An 18,620-nucleotide genomic window follows, 5' to 3' on the forward strand; every position below is an offset into this window, starting at 1 on the left:
TATAGGTACAGGTGTAGATAATATAAACATAGATATAGATAGATAAAGATAGATGTTTATATCTATCTTTTAAAAACATTTATATACTTCTTGAAACTATAATAGTATCATGAGTTTGAGCTTCACTGGGAAGTTGAATTTTAGTGGCTGAGTGCATTTCAAAGCATTCTGTAGGAAACTCATACCATAGTAAGAATCATTATTAAATGATTCCTAAACATCATTAAATATTATTAAATATATTTATAATATATATTTATTAAATATTATTAAATATATTGTATATTTACTAAAATTAAATTATATAAATTATTATTAAATATAATTCAGGAATAATATTTAAAGAAGGAAAAGCAAAAAAAAGCCAAAAACAGAAATAGGACAAAGGCCAGAAAGTTTTGGCTTATGAATAACCAATCCAAATTCTTTTTAAAATAAGCCCAAATGAAAAAAGAATTCTGAAGCACTAGAGACTTAAGAGACTTGAACTGCTAATGACTACAATGCCACAGGCCTGTATTATGTGTTTTAACTGCTCTTCACAAATCATTCATCTATGATATGCTTGATAAAGCAAATGCTGCATTGTTAGAGAAAGAAATTGTAAAAGACTCTCTGATAGTGGCTTATGCACAAATCAATAACTTCCAAGGACCTCTCCATTGAATACTGAAGAATCTAGACATATTTTTTTTTATATATATAGGATAAAGAAAGGAAATTCATAGAGACAAATGTAGAACCCAAGAGAATAGAGATCATTTATTTCCAGTATCATAGTAAATCAAACTATGTGGGCCAATTCACTCCCCACAGAGTCTGTTTTAATTGGAATCATGTTAAAAAGTGTACTTCGGGGAGATTTAACATCTTAAAGATATGTAGGACTTCTTATTCATGAACAAAAGTGTGTGTCCGATTTTAGTGAATACTCTCTATCCCAACTTACAAAGTTTTATATATCTTTAATATAAATTTTTGGACTAAGCATATTTAATGTAATTTTAAATGTATTATATTTCAGTAGCATACCTAGCATATTTGGTACTTGTATAAGGAATCATTTTAGCACTCCTTTCCGTACAGAAATAAGTAATAGATTTTAGTAATTTACTATGTTAACATAATTTTGTTTTTCATATTTAAATTTTTTTCAAATAAGGATAGAATTTACAATGTTAAATATGTATTCTAAAAAAGCTTCATGATATAGGGAAGATAAAGCTGAGAAATCAATTAAGAATGCTCCTCCAAAAATCCTACGAAGACACTATGAGTATTTGAGTTACCCATTTAATTAAAAATACACGCCTAGTTTCATGAGTATTTCCTGCCTTATATCTCTTTGAATAATTATAAATTAGCTTTTTATATAGATTTTGCTTTTATGTATGTGAATCTCATTTAAAATTACCAATCAATTTCACCACTCGGTTCCACCATCTAAGAAATATGGAACTGATAAGTTGAGGAACCGAAGTTGTCATGGGTTTATTCACCTATACAGGAATATTTGAGTTGATAGTCTGTCATTTTGAAAGGAGAGAATCTTTTTTTTTTTTTTTAATTTTTTAATTTATTTGTTTATTTATTTATGGCTGTGTTGGGTCTTCGTTTCTGTGCGAGGGCTTTCTCTAGTTGCGGCAAGTGGGGGCCACTCTTCATCGCGGTGCGCAGGCCTCTCACTATCGCGGCCTCTCTTGTTGCGGAGCACAGGCTCCAGATGCGCAGGCTCAGTAGTTGTGGCTCACGGACCTAGTTGCTCCGCGGCACGTGGGATCTTCCCAGACCAGGGCTCGAACCCGTGTCCCCTGCATTGGCAGGCAGATTCTCAACCCCTGCGCCACCAGGGAAGCCCGAGAATCTTTTTAAAGACTCATTTTGGAAAATTCTAAGAAGGATATATATCAGGCCAGATTTTGTGAAAAGGATAGTTTAACTCACAGGTTTATCACTAGATGAGGCAATTGATGAGTATAGGGGAATAGAGAGGTGTGACTGTACCCCAATCAGAAGAAGGCACAACATTGCTGGAATGTCATCTGGGAAGACTAAAATGACAGATATAGGCTGAGAAGCCTATTTATAACTAACAAAATTGAGTCTTTGGTAAAAAGCGAAAAGTCTTTGAATCCTCAAGTTACCAGCATTCGTTTCAAAGCAGTGCATCTGGGGAAATCTGAGATTATATCTTCAGAAGTCTTTTTTTCAAAACTGTTTAGACATTTAAAAATTCTCACTTCTCAAAGAATATATGCATATGTCCTGGGATGGTGGTGAAACCAAGAAAAAAATACTGCTCATTTTCCTGTAATGCCTTCCATTTAGAAATGATTATGTAAGCAGAATTTAACACAATCCAACAGGTAAATTATTTAAAACATTATTTTTGTAAACTTTTTGTTTCTACCTAACATAAACATAATATGGTTGAAAAAATCTTAAGTGTAAATTTATTTATCACCACAAAGTAAACACACAAATGTACCACCAAGATAAATAAATGGAATAATATCAGAAAAATCACTTTATCCCTCTATCCAGGTCACTAACCCAATTTTCCTCACCGAAAGTAACTGATATTACTACTACTAAAACCATTACTTAATTTTGCCTGTTTTAAATCATTCTGTAAATAGGTTGAATCACTATGTGTTATTTTGTGTCTATCATTTCACAATCAATATTTTGAGTTTTAACCCTTAGGTAGCAATAGTCATTTATTTTCTTATTATGGTACAGAATTCCATTGTATGACTAATCCACAATTTATATTCTATTGTTGATGGACATTTAGGTCCCTTGAAAATTTCAGTTGCACAAATATCTACATAAAATCTACATAAAAATTTTCTACATAAAAATGTTTTATGTCTTTTGTTGGTTATAAATATAGATATAGACATAGGCATAGGCATAGATACACACCAAAGTGTGAGATTTCTGAGTTATATATTATGTATATTTTCCCCTTTGGTAGATGCCACCAAAGAGTTTTCCAAAGTTGATATACTAATTTATATTCCAGCAGTAGGGAATCAGAATTGGAACTGTTTCAAATCTTTGCTAACACTTTGTATTATGAATTTTTAAAGAAACAAAAATTTTATGGACATAAAAGTGTATCACATTGTGGTTTTAATTTGCATCTCCTTGGTGAACAATGAGTTTGAATGTATTTTCATATTTTGGAACATTTTGTTATACTCTTTTGCAATGTGCCTATTGAGGTCTATTTACACATTTCTCTTTCATATTCTCTGTCTTTTTATTATTGATGCTTAGAAGTTCTTTATAAATTCTGGATATAAGTTCTTTATCAGTTCACTGTTAAATATCCTGTTCCATTTTATGACTTTGTTTTTACTCTAAATGGTATGCAATATTTCCTAATCTTAATGTAACACAATTCAAGAATCTTTTCCTTTAAAGTTGGTGAATTTTGTGTCCTGCTTTCAAAAAAAAATATGTCCCTATCCCAAGGTTATAAAGATATAGTCCCACGTTTTTCTCCTGGAACATTATTATTTTAACTTTCCAATTCACCATTATCATCCATTTTTAATTAATATTTGTGTATATCATAGAAGTTAAGGATAATTATTTCATTATACATAATCAATAGTTTTTGAAAAGATCTTCTTTTCCCATTGAGTTTTATTGACATCTTTGTAGCAAATTAAGTGACCATGTATGTTTCAGACTATTTCTGGACTTTCTATTCTATTGTATTTGTCTGTTTGTCTGTCTGCACTAACATACACAGGTTTATACCAAATCACTTTCAGATAATCTTGATATCTGCTAGCCTAAGTCCTCCAACTTTGTTTTATGTGTCATTGGATATTTCCTTTCCTTCTCATCTGCATTTTGTATCAACATTTTTAGGCAGCCCATGGTAAGCTGGAGCTTCTGCAGCTTCTAAAGAGAGTGTCTACATCTGTAGAGAATGTAGTGGCAGTTGAAATAACCTAGCTCTGGAACCACTAAAATGGTGTGAACTCCTGATGGAGCTCCAGAGGCCAGGAAGCAAGTCAAGTCACCACAGACATGGCTGTGAAATGTGGAGTGATATCTAAACAGTCTCAGAGATGCTGTCCCTGCTAATGATACCCATCTGTCATACGAGGACAAGAAAATCTCACTTCTTCCCCAAGAAGAGAGATATAAGTCTAATCTTTCAAAATTGAAATTAATCTTAGAAAATCCAGCATAGTCCCCCATGCTGCAATATGAAGATAATGAGTGCAGTACACAACTTTAAAGCAAATAACTTGAGAAGACGTTGGGGAAATTTTAGCATGGACTGTATCTTACATGATATAAAAATTGTATGAATTGTATAAGGTGTGATAATGGTATGGTGATTATTGTTTAAAATAAATTCTTATCTGTTATATACATATTCTGAAGTATTTATGGTTAAAACAAACACACAGACAAACAAATATATTGGGAGGAGATACATGAAACAATATTGACAAAAAAGTGCTGATCTTTTAAAGCTGGCAATAGGTATCTGGGGATTCATTATCTTATTCTATTTTGTATATTTTTGAAAATTTCCAAAACTGAGTAAAAATAAATGCATATGCATATTTGAAAGAAAAATATTTATATTAATGAATACACACAAAAATCTTAGATTTACCCCTTAATTTGAACATGTAAAAGACCTTTTAAGAGGTGTAAGAGTCATCTAATTGAACTGGTGAATTTTACAGCAATAAGAAAGTCTGTGTTTATATGTGTAGCTGCTAACCAATTAGTACCCATTATAAAAGGAAACTCACATCTAAAATATGAAGTTACTGTATTAGCATCACGAGGCAAATAGTTTTATAGAAGATTATAAAATAATAAAATATAAAAAGCTTTATTAAAGCAAATATATTTAAAATCGTTTTGCTCAAGTGCCTTTTTTCTGCTGTGTTCTTGCAAAACTATTTAACTCACGTAATGTCATACTATACTTTAAAATATTCAGCATGCACTCTGAGGTTGCTATTATAAAAAACAAAGTTTCTATCTCTTTTAATATCATTTTTATCCCTAGAATTACTTCTCATCAATTATTTATTTCATGATGAGGTACTCTTCATTTTTTTTTTAACATCTTTATTGGAGTATATTTGCTTTACAATGGTGTGTTAGTTTCTGCTTTATAACAAAGTGAATCAGCTATACACATACATATATCCCCATATCTCCTACCTCTTGCGTATCCCTCCCTCCCTCCCTATCCCACCACTCTAGGTGGTCACAAAGCACCAAGCTGATCTCCCTGTGCTATGCAGAAGCTTCCCACTAGCTATCTATTTTACATTTGGTAGTATATATAAGTCCATGCCACTCTCTCACTTCGTCCCAGCTTATCCCTCCCCCTCCCCACGTCCTCAAGTCCAGTCTCTATGTCTGCATCTTTATTCCTGGCCTGCCCCTAGGTTCTTCAGAACCATTTTGGTTTTGATTTTTTTTTAGATCCCATATATATGTGTTAGCATATGGTATTTGTTTTTCTCTTCCTGATTTACTTCACTCTATATGACAGACTCTAGGTCCATCCACCTCACTACAAATAACTCAATTTCGTTTCTTTTTATGGCTGAGTAATATTCCATTGTATATATGTGCCACATCTTCTTTATCCATTCATCTGTCGATAGACACTTAGGTTGCTTCCATGTCCTGGCCATTGTAAATGAAGGTGCAATGAACATTGTGGTACATGACTCTTTTTGAATTATGGTTTTCTCAGGGTATATGCCCAGTAGTGGGATTGCTGGGTCGTATGGTAGTTCTATTTTTAGTTTTTTAAGGAACCTCCATACTGTTCTCCATAGTGGCTGTATCAATTTACATTCCCACCAACAGTGTATGAGGGTTCCCTTTTCTCCACACCCTCTCCAACATTTATTGTTTGTAGATTTTTTGAGGATGGCCATTCTGACTGCTGTGAGGTGATACCTCATTGTAGTTTTGATTTGCATTTCTCTAATAATTAGTGATGTTGAGCATTCTTTCATGTGTTTGTTGGCAATCTGTAACTCTTCTTTGGAGAAATGTCTATATCAGTCTTCTGCCCATTTTTGGATTGGGTTGTTTGTTTTTTCTGATATTGAGCTGCAAGAGCTGCTTGTAAATTTTGGAGATTAAACCTTTGTCAGTTGCTTCATTTGCAAATATTTTCTCCCATTCTGAGGGTTGTCTTTTTGTTTTGTTTATGGTTTCCTTTGCTGTACAAAAGCTTTTAAGTTTCATTAGGTCCCATTTGAATATTTTGGTTTTTATATCCATTTCTCTAGGAGGTGGGTCAAAAAGGATATTGTTGTGACTTATGTTGTAGAGTGTTCTGCCTATGTTTTCCTCTAAGAGTTTTATAGTGTCTGGCCTTACATTTCGGTCTTAGGGAGTGTTCTAATTCATTCTTTTACATGTAGCTGGCCACTTTTACCAGCACAACTTACTGAAGAGGCTGTCTTTTCTCCATTGTATATTCTTGTCTCCTTTATCAAAGACAAGGTGGCCATATGTGCATGGGTTTATCTCTGGGCTTTCTATCCTGTTCCATTGATCTATATTTCTGTTCTTGTGCCAGTACCATACTGTCTTGATTACTGTAGCTTTGTAGTATAGTCTGAAGTCAGGGAGTCTGATTCCTCCAGCTCCATATTTCTTTTTTAAGATTGCTTTGGTTATTCGGGGTCTTTTGTGTTTCCATACAAATTGTGAAATTTTTTGTTCTAGTTCTGTGAAAAATGCCATTGGTAGTTTGATAGGGATTGCACTGAATCTGTAGATTGCTTTGGGTAGTATAGTCATTCTCACAATGTTGATTCTTCCAGTTCAAGGACATGGTATATCTCTCCATCTGTTTGTATCATCTTTAACAACTTTCATCAGTGTCTTATAGTTTTCTGCATACAGCTCTTTTGTCTCCTTAGGTAGGTTTATTCCTAGGTACTTTATTCTTTTTGTTGCAATGGTGAATGGGAGTGTTTCCTTAATTTCACATTCAGATTTTTCATCATTAGTGTATAGGAATGCAAGAGATTGCTGCGCATTAACTTTGTATCCTGCTACTTTACCAAATTCATTGATTAGCTCTAGTAGTTTTCTGGTAGCATCTTTAGGATTCTCTATGTATAGTATCATGTCATCTGCAAACAGTGACAGCTTTATGTCTCCTTTTCCGATTTGGATTCCTTTTATTTCTTTTTCTTTTCTGATTGCTGTGGCTAAAACTTCCAAAACTATGTTAAAGAAAAGTGGTGAGAATGGGAAACCTTTTCTTGTTCCTGATCTTAGTGGAAATGGTTTCAGTTTTTCACCATTGAGAACGATGTTGGTGGTGGGTTTGTCATATATGGCCTTTATTATGTTGAGTAAATTCCCTCTATGCCTGCTTTCTGGAGGGTTTTTATCATAAATGGGTGTAGAATATTTTCGAAAACTTTTTCTGCATCTATTGAGATGATCATATGGTTTTTCTTCTTCAATTTGTTAATATGGTGTATCACATTGGTTGATTTGTGTATATTGAAGAATCCTTGCATTCCTGGGATAAACCCCACTTGATCATGGTGTATGATCCTTTTAACGTGCTGTTGGATTCTGTTTGCTAGTATTTTGTTGAGGATTTCTGCATGTATGTTCATCAGTGATATTGGTCTGTAGTTTTCTTTTGTTGTGACATCTTTGTCTGGGTTTGGTCCCTGGGTGATGGTGGCCTCGTAGAATGAGTTTGTGAGTGTTCTTCCCTCTGCTATATTTTGGAAGAGTTTGAGAAGGATAGGTGTTAGCTCTTCGCTATATGTTTGATAGAATTAGCCTGTGAAGCCATCTGGTCCTGGGCTTCTGTTTGTTGGAAGATTTGTAATCACAGTCTCAATTTCAGTGCTTGTGATTAGTCTGTTTATATTTTCTATTTCTTCCTGATTCAGTCTAAGAAGGTTTTGCTTTTCTAAAAATTTGTCCATTTCTTCCAGGTTGTCCATTTTACTGGCATATAGTTGCTTGTAGTAATCTCTCATGATCCTTTGTATTTCTGCAGTGTCACTTGTTACCTCTCCTTTTCCATTTCTAATTCTATTGATTTGAGTCCTCTCTCTTTTTTCCTTGATGAGTCTGGCTAATGGTTTATCAATTTTGTTTATCTTCTCAAAGAACCAGCTTTTAGTTTTATTGATCTTTGCTATTCTTTTCTTCATTTCTTTTTCATTTATTTCTGATCTGGTCTTTATGATTTCTTTCCTTCTGCAAACTTTGAGGTTTTTTTGTTCTTCTTTCTCTAATTGCTTTAGGTGTAAGGTTAGGTTGTTTATTTGAGATGTTTCTTGTTTCTTGAGGTAGGATTGTATTGCTATAAACTTCCCTCTTAGAACTACCTTTTCTGTTTCCCTTAGGTTTTGGCTCATGATGGTTTTATTGTCATTTGTTTCTAGGTATTTTTTGATTTCCACTTTGATTTCTTCAGTGACCTTTTGGTTATTAAGTAGTGTATTTTTTAGCCTCCATGTGTTTTTATTTTTAACATATTTTTTCCTGAAATTGATATCTAGTCTCATAGTGTTGTGGTCCTAAGAGGTACTTGATATGCTTTCAATTCTCTTAAATTTACCAAGGCTTGATTTGTGACCCAAGATATGATCTATCCTGGAGAATGTTCCATGAGCACTTGAGGAGAAAGTGTATTCTGTTGTTTTTGCATGAAATGTCCTATAAATATCAATTAAGTCCCTCTTCTTTAATGTATCATTTAAAGTTTGTGTTTCCTCATTTATTTTCATTTTGGATATTCTGTCCATTGTTGAAAGTGGGGTGTTAAAGTCCCCTACTATGATTGTGTTACTACTGATTTCCCCTTTTATGGCTGTTAGCATTTGCCTTATGTATTGAGGTGCTCCTATGTTGGGTGCATAAATATTTACAATTGTTATATCTTCTTCTTGGATCAATCCCTTGATCATTCTGTAGTGTCCTTCTTTGTCTCTTGTAATAGTCTTTGTTTTAAAGTCTATTTTGTCTGATGTGAGAATTGCTACTCCAGCTTTCTTTTGATTTCCATTTGCATGGAATATCTTTTTCCATCCCCTCACTTTCAGTCTGTATGTGTCCCTAGGTCTGAAGTGAGCCTCTTGTAGACAGCATATGTACGGGTCTTGTGTTTGTATCCACTCAGCCAGTCTATGCCTTTTGTTTGGAGCATTTAATCTATTTATATTTAACGTAATTATTGATATGTATGTTCCTATTACCATTTTCTTAATTGTTTTGGGTTTGTTATTGTAGGCCTTTTTCTTCTCTTGTGTTTTCTACCTAGAGAAGTTCCTTTAGCATTTGTTGTAAAGCTGGTTTGGTGGTGCTGAACTCTCTCAGCTTTTGCTTGTCTGTAAAGATTTTAATTTCTCCATCAAATCTGAATAAGATCCTTGCTGGGTAGAGTAATCTTGGTTGTAGGTTTTTCTCCTTCATCACTTTAAATATGTTCTGCCACTCCCTTCTGGCTTGCAGAGTTTCTGCTGAAAGATCAGCTGTTAACCTTATGGGGATTCCCTTGTATGTTATTTGTTGTTTTTCCCTTGCTGATTTTAATATTTTTTCTTGGTATTTAATTTTTGAAAGTTTGATTAATATGCGTCTTGGCATGTTTCTCCTTGGATTTATCCTGTATGGGACTCTCTGCACTTCCTGGACTTGATTAACTCTTTCCTTTCCCATATTAGGGAATTTTTCAACCATAATGTCTTCAAATATTTTCTCTGTCCCTTTCTTTTTCTCTTTTTCTTCTGGGAACCCTATAATTCGAATGTTGGTGCATTTAATGTTGTCCCAGAGGTCTCTGAGACTGTCCTCAATTCTTTTCATTCTTTTTTCTTTATTCTGCTTTGCAGTAGTTATTTCCACTATTTTATCTTCCAGGTCACTTATCCGTTCTTCTGCCTCAGTTATTCTGCTCTTGATTCCTTCTAGAGAATTTTTAATTTCATTTATTGTGTTGTTCATCATTGTTTGTTTGCTCTTTAGTTCTTCTAGTTCCTTGTTAAATGTTTCTTGTATTTTCTGCATTCTATTTTCAAGATTTTGGATCATCTTTACTATCATTACTCTGAATTCTTTTTCAGGTAGACTGCCTATTTCCTCTTCATTTGTTTGGTGTGGTGGGGTTTTACCTTGCTCCTTCATGTGTTGTGTGTTTCTCTGTCTTCTCATTTTACTTAACTTACTGTGTTTGTGGTCTCCTTTTCGCCGGCTGCAAGTTCGTAGTTCCCATTGTTTATGGTGTCTGCCCCCAGTGGGTGATGCTGGTTCAATGGGTTGTGTAGGCTTCCTGGTGGTGGGGACTGGTGCCTGTGTTCTGGTGGATGAGGCTGGATCTTGTCTTTCTGGTGGGCAGGACCACGTCCGGTGGTGTGTTTTGGGGTGTCTGTGACCTTATTATGATTTTAGGCAGCCTCTCTGCTAATGGGTGGAGTTGTGTTCCTGTCTTGCTAGTTGTTTGGCCTAGGGTGTCCAGCACTGTAGCTTGCTGGTTGTTGAGTGGAGCTGGGTCTTAGTGTTGAGATGTAGATGTCTGGGAGAGCTTTTGCTGTTTGATATTACATGGAGCCAGGAGGTCTTTGATGGACCAATGTCCTGAACTCAGCTCTCCCACCTTAGAGGCACTGGCCTGACAACCAGCCAGAGCACCAGGACCCTGTCAGCCACATGGCTCAGAAGAAAAGGGAGAAAAAAAGAAAGAAAGAAAGAATGAAAGAAAGAAAGAAAGAAAAGAAAGTTATTAAAATAAAAAATAATTATTAGTAATTAAAAGTAATTTAAAAAGTGAAAGAAAGAAAGAAGAGAGCAACCAAACCAAAAAACAAATTCACAAATGATAACAAGTGCTAAAAAGTATACTAAAAACAAACAAACAAACAAAAAACCAGACAGATAGAACCCTAAGACAAATGTTAAGAGCAAAGCTGTACAGACAAAATCACACAAAGAACCATACACATACACACTCACAAAAATAGAAAAAATGGAAAAAAAAATATATATGTTTGCTTCCAAAGTCCACCACCTCAATTTGGGATGATTCGTTGTCTATTCAAGTATTCCACAGATGCAGGGTACATCAAGTTGATTGTGGAGATTTAATCTGCTGCTCCTGAGGCTGCTGGGAGAGATTTCCCTTTCTCTTCTTTGTTCGCACAGCTCCTGGGGTTCAGCTTTGGATTTGGCCCCACCCCTGCATGTAGGTCACCTGAGGACGTCTGTTCCCGCCCAGACAGGACGGGGTTAAAGGAGCGGCTGATTAGGGGGCTCTGACTCACTCAGGCCAGGTGGAAGGAGGGTTACGGAATGCGGGGCAAGCCTGCACCGGCAGAGGTCTTCTGCCAGCATTCAGTAGGTGTTCTGTAGGGGTTTTTCCACATGTAGATGCATTTCTGATACATTTGTGGGGAGGAAGGTGATCTCCACGTCTTACTCTTCTGCCCATTCTTCATTATTATCATTATTGTTATGTATCCCTGGCTTAATTTGTCTATGATGAAAACATTTCATACCACCAATTTTCTTTGTTTTTCAGTGTAGAAGTGATTTTATTTTATTCTTTTTATTATTATATTATTAGTGATAATTTCTTGAGTAAAAAGGAAAAATGTTCCCTTGTAAATAATTTGTAATCATAAAAGCTGGGTTTGAAAATGGGATTGGTACAGATATTTTATCAATCTCCTATCCTCACTTCTAGTGTTCAGAAATGAAATGGAAACACGGGGGACAAAAGACAAAGCCACTTTACTAATTTCTGGGAAATATTCTAATAGATTTTGATGAAATTCATAGCTCAGTTCAAAATGCATAATCAGGACCTCCAGTAGTCTTTAACTTGAAGTTAAGAATGCCAACTCTGTAGAACAGGCTGACCTCAAGTAACCAGTAAGTCCCACACAGAGATGCTAGAAGAGAGCAATAGACTGAACTTTCCTCAGAATGGCAAACCTTGGTAGCATCTATTGCCGATGGTAGAACAATCAAGCATATTACATATACATAGGAAGTAGCATGAAAGTCTAGAGGGTGGATTCTACCTTTAAGACATATTTAAACCACCCACTTATTAAAATGGCTGCCAATGAAATACCTTAGCTCCAAAAAATGCTGTCTCTTCAGTAATTTTAAATGTATAATCTATACAATACCTTAGATTGCATAGTCATGCTAATGGAGTTAATTATCAACTGACTATTATTGCCTACCTCTACACAAATCACAGCTGTATTCTACATGACTCTCTTGAATCCTAGATCTTATCCTGATTAATAACTCAAACTTCACCAGTGTCTTTCTAAAAAAGCTTTCCCTTCATGTGCACATCTATCATCAACAGCAAATCAACAATTCATTGAATGCCTGTGAGACCCAAGCACTGTTCTAAGTACTTAAAATTATCCTTTAAAAAAAAAGCAATAACAACTAAAAACAAGTAAGCATCAAATATTTTTGCCTTCATGTAGTTTATGTTCTTGTAAGGGGAGATAGAGAAAATGGTCATTTGAGCTGAGAATTGAAGGAAGCAATAGAGGTAGCCATTGGTATAGCTGGTGAAGGGCATTCCAGGTAATTGTTCAAAGATGAGACACAACCACAGTAGTAGGGCCAACTATCATGGCTGGAACAGAGTGAAAGAGATGGAGAATATTTGTGGATTAGGTTAGTGAGATGAGTAACTTCTAATCAATTACCATACCCTGTTGATTCACCTTTCTAAATATTTATATACATATTCTCTCTCTCACATCTCTATTGACACTATTCTACATAAATCTCCACCATCTTTTGGTTGAATTATTACAATTGTATACTTACGTTACTCAAGCTTTAATGTAATGATATCTTCCATGGGAAACTTGCTAGAGCTCTTTAAATGTGGAAATTTGAGTAAAACATTCTAACTTCCATGATTCTAATCTTAGTCCCCTAATTTGATCTGTCAAATGCAGGTAGAAAATTCCTGCAAACAAGCCAATCTGACTTATAGTAATGTCACTCCTGAGAAAGGTCTTCAAAGCTACATAAAATGGGCTTGCCCTCCCTCTTGCAGCCCTCTTCTGTTGTTCAAGCTGGTCCTCCTTTTTCTCACCACCTTCTGCCACTCTTGTCTTTCCGTGTCTTACATGCCCTCATCTCTTTCCTATCCTCAAGCATTCGTTTACATCATTCCCTCTGTTGAATGTCTTCTTTGTGCTGCATTCTATTCATCTTTCGGGGCACTGCTTAGAAGGTCACTTACTGAAGATAGTTCCTTTGATTCCTTCTTTTATTTTGGCAATCTAAATTAGGTATACCCTTGTTATTTCTTCTCAAAACACATGTTGTCCTTCTCCATATTCCATTACCAGAATTTGTAATTTTACATTTATTTTTATATCTGCAGTAACTCTACTTTAAATTTGTGCGTCTTGAGGGCACATCTATTTTGCTTACCCTTTGCATTCCAGAGCCTAACATGGTACTCATCATGGAGTAAGTGCTCATGAAAATTTGTTCAAATAATATTAATATATTGCTAATAACATTTATTTCCTGATTACCTAAATATGGAGTAAGCAATGAGTCAGATATATATACAGATATACATACAGATCAAAATTTTATGAACCATATATCATAGTGCTCTTTGTAAATTGTAAAATTCAGATTAAGACCTTTAAAATGACCCCCAAAATCACAAAGTTATAAAGTTTAGGTACAGGTAGAAAACAAGAATGCCAAATTCTGTGCCTTTTCCTCACATTTCTCTGTCATCCTCTAAAACCAGAATTCTTTTATTTTGAAGGGAATGTATGGGGTTGTATTAATGCCAAAATTAGTAGAAAATGAAGCAATCATTTTAGGAGTAGTATTTGACACTATTGTTGGTGCTTGATTTCATCCTGAAGTATTAGCTTCTTAGCTCTGTTCAAGATTTAAAATGTGTGAATTCTCTGGGTATCTGCCAAGAGATGCACGTCACAGAAACCACCAAGAAGCTCTTGTAAATAATCAAGTTACATTAAGCTTTATTGGTTTCCTTAGTAACATACCTATTGTTGACACTGACAACCTAGAGACAAGCTGCTTCTCCTAAAAATGATAAGATATTTCATGGCTTTCAAAACCTTGCTGGCTCCCTTGATGGCAAAACTTTCCAAGACTTACTGAATACCGACAGTTAATACTATTGCACCTTCCTAAAATGTACACTTCACCTTATTCATCTTGTTCCCTCTAAGAGATCACTGTGCTTCTCTTTTTATAAATGAATGTACTTCCATGTATTAAAATTGGAAGGTTTTTTTTTAACATGATTATTTTTAAGAATTCTATTTATATCTTCTAAAAGCTAATAGTGGAGAGTTTGTTCTTTGTAGATTGATGTTTTTATCATTGACATTATGGTATTTTTTCTATTGAAAAAAGACATTCAAAACTCCTATCTTACAGCCTTCTTTTGTTAGATTTGCAGCCGTATCTTTACCTCACTTTTTTTGCTCTTTATTTCATTAAGTTGTTGGATCATTTTAACCTTTATTTCATCAGTTTTAACTATAAAGTTATTGGCATTTTAAATGAAATAGTTTGTTATTATTACTTTTATGTTGATTTTACTTAAATCCCACAGTTTAGAGTGTTTTAATATATACAAAGTGCCACAAGTCATATACATTTCTGTAAAGGTACTTTAGGCATCTTGATTAAATTGAGAGCATTCCAAAGCCTTTGTTCTCATAATGTGTCTCAGAGGATGCTCTTTGATGAACTTCTTTGGGGAAAGGAGTGTTCTGAAAAGTTGCCTGAGAGCATGATGATTGAGGGGTTATAAAATGTGATGAAATTCCATACCATATGCTTCTTGTAGTTTGAAATGATTTTTAAGTCTTCAGATTTGGAAGAATATTGACTTAGCTTCCAACATTCTTTAGGTATTCAAACGCACCTTATTCATGTATAGATGCCTTGCCCTCCTGTCAGAGCACCTGAATTATAAATTACTTAGAGGGGATGTAGGTTTTCATCTGTGACAATCACAGTCATCTGTACTTATCCTGGTTTGTGCCTTAGGCTGACTACAAGGAAAGGAGTGAGATGTGAACCTTGTCAAAAAACCAAATTTTGGTTATAAGACCTTCTTACCTGGTTCCCCATCTTGGGCATTATAATCTTTAATGCAATAGTTAGGCAGAATCCAACTAGTCCAAATAGCTATTTGTAACAAGGCCAAGAATTTAAAGCCAAATTAAGCAATTCTCAAGAGATGCTTAATTACTCGCAGGTGATGTTGCCAGGCAACCACTTCACCTTCTGATTCCGCTGCTTCACGTAAGTGTGGTACTCTGTTCTATTGCTACTGAATGTTAAAAGAGATGGAGAAGTTCAGTATAAAGAATTTATTTTAAACCAGGTGAAAATAGAAAGTTAGGGAAAGAGATTTTAAAATTCAGTTCTGAATTAAAAGATCTGCAAGCATGGTTTTAAAGTTTTTTTCCCTGGTATGGGAAATTATTTTTAGTGAATAGAAATTTAAGATGGAGCTTCAATAAGAACAGAAAAATTATTTGAAGAAAAAGTGTTATATTTGAAGTCATAAATTTTTTAGAGCTGATGTGCTGGGCGACAGGATCAATGAGATGTGCCATTGGACAGACCCAGGAGTTCCCACAGTTGCAGATCCCTGCTGTTTTAATAGAATTGCCAAGGACAACAACTCCTAAAGATATTACTTCAAACTTTCTAAAACTGAATTACTGTTCCCACATTGCCTTTAATTTGCAAATGTCAGTTCTCGGCCTTCCATTTAGAACCTTGAAGTTTTCCTGATAAGAATTTGCTGTTTCTTGTTGAACTATGAATAATTTACCCATGGCCATGGCTCTGATGTTGTCTTATAGGCTACATAAAGTTGCAATACCATTTCTAAGCTGTTTTAGCATGTCATTTCACAAACCAGCTTTCCATTTTCCCAGGTCTTCAAGCGAGTTACAATTCACATGGATACTGTTCTTTGAAGTGGCCTGGATGGCACGGGCTTCCCCATATATTTGATATCAAGGGATAGCTCCATCCTCATGTGCCACTAGTTGATAACTGCACTTGAATCCATTCCTATATTCCTTCCCATAGGACAGTTAGATCAGTGAATATTAAGGTGAGCATTGCATATTATACATATGATTCAACTATGTTTTGTGTCAGTAAAATACATAAATTATCAATATTAATACAATCATTCACTTATTCAGTGACTCAACAAATACTAATTGTCTACTGAGTGCCAAACACCATTCCATGAAGTTTCTTAACAGATGAGTACTCATTTGCCTTTAAGCAGTATGCCTTGGAAGGGAATGTTCCTACCCATTTCTTGTTGATCCTCAGATTCTTTGCTCCTTAGCCAAGATATAACATTATTTTTCTGTGCTAATCAAAGGAAAATGGTAAACTAATGTATAGAAGACTCTCTCTAAACTTCTAATTAATGGACTTGCCAGATTATCCAATGTCCTGTTTTTATTGTAAAATGGTCTGTGCCATGTCCATTGTACACTAAAGATTTATGGCTAGTAGTTTACTAGATGCACACCTACACACATATACACTTACCAATTGAGATGAATATTTATCAAAAATTACAACCTATTTTATTAACAACCTGCTTATACGTATTGCATTTGGTATTAAAATTATATAATAGGATAAAATATACTTAAAAATAAGAATATAAAGGCAAAAAACTGGTTATCTTTTCCTATGGAAAAATTTTATGATCTATAAAGTCATGATTTACCAAAAATCCAAGAAAGAACTGTTTAACACCCATAAAAGACAAACAAATCATAACCATCTAAAAAGATCCTGTACTAGGATTGTTTCTCAAATATCTCTGCATCCAAAATCTACATTTAGAAAATAGGAACTGCTAGCTAAGACAATAAACTCTGTGAGATCTATGGTTTTTCTGAGAGTCTTACATTAATGTACTGCATGGTGTACTATTCACTCATAAATTCTTCTATTAGAATTTGAAGTTTAATATCAAGCAGGAAACACTCATTTCTAAACAATTTTCAATTAATCTGGACTATAAAAATAACCATCCTGAAAGGATAAAGTTGGTAGAAGGGTACAGTTGGTAGAAAATTATATTTATGACAATTTTAAGTAGGCTGTTTAATCTGGTCAAAAAAAGAAACAAATAGTGGTCAAATAAATTTGATAGCCTTACATGGGGGTATTCTTCTCTTAGCTATGCACCATGCATATTAATTGTTATGAAGAATTCTAAAATAAAGAAATCTCTTTAATTTGTTCATAACTTAGCATTCCCCATCACCTTTGACTATTGTTCTTAGCTTTACATAGAAACTAATGACATCCCAAGAACTAGTGACTGTGAAACACAGTTTTAGAAATGCTGAGCTACAAAATGCCTTTCGTATGCATCTATGGATTTTAGCAGTTTATGTGAAATTCATCCACATCATTGTGGATTACACACATACCAGGTGTAAATGAAAATCTGTTACTGAAGTAATGATTTGAAAGTGGCCATATACTATTACGAACACTCTCTACAAAATGATAATCTCAAAACATCCAAGATTTCTCTAAGTTCTTACACTGGGCAGATACAGCATGGAGGACATTTTTTTTTAAAGCCAATTTTAAATATTGGTCTTATTCTATTCCTGTGTTTTTGGTTTAAAGATTACTGTAAAAGTAGTGGTAAGAATAGAGAAAATACATACACGTTGTATTAGTATTACAGGATCTGAATCTGGGAAATTTTTATTGTAAACCAGTGTGAAAATGAGTTTTTTCCAATAATCCAAAACGCTTTAGATAGGATTTAGGATTTTAGAAATAAACGTAGATGGGGCTTTCCCATGTAAAGCAATAAGAGAAGTATGTGGAGCAGTGTGTTCAGACAGGGATCAACCATGTTCATCTATCTTTTCATCCTTCTCTACATGCAAGTATAATTAATAAATGTCATGTGCATCAGAATAAAGGCATGCCTTTCACACTATAAATATTACATGATCGTTATTCAACAAAGAGAATATAAATATGCCTACCCTTATGTCAAGCAGATCCAGGTTGATGTAAAGTGTTGCCGGAATATGCATACACTTGAACATAACTATATCTGCTGCCACATAATTCATATTCTTAATGCAGAACTTGGCACAGGTGGATTTTTTGTTGGGGGTGTCATATCTTACATTCTAGGCAATAACTTTTTGATGAATAGTATAAAATGAACCACCGTTTGCACTCTGGTGCATCATAAAAGTCCGGGAACAAATAGGCAATATCATCTGCATATACCATGATGTAGATTTTTAAAATTTTATTTGGCAGTAAGCCCAAATAATAGAATCAGTTAGATTAATACACAGATTTCAGATTAAAGCTAATTTTATGTATCCAAGTATACATATATATGAGTGTGTGCATATATACATGCACACAGATGCACACATATTCACATTGTTGATACTTTGCCTCACATTTAAGATTATAGTTTGGGTAAAAATGTTACAAATGCTATTCTTAGTGGTCTTACCATATGCTGTCAGCACTGCTAA

Source organism: Eubalaena glacialis, chromosome 1 (assembly GCF_028564815.1).
Source record: "Eubalaena glacialis isolate mEubGla1 chromosome 1, mEubGla1.1.hap2.+ XY, whole genome shotgun sequence".
In the NCBI taxonomy this organism is placed as follows: domain Eukaryota; kingdom Metazoa; phylum Chordata; class Mammalia; order Artiodactyla; family Balaenidae; genus Eubalaena; species Eubalaena glacialis.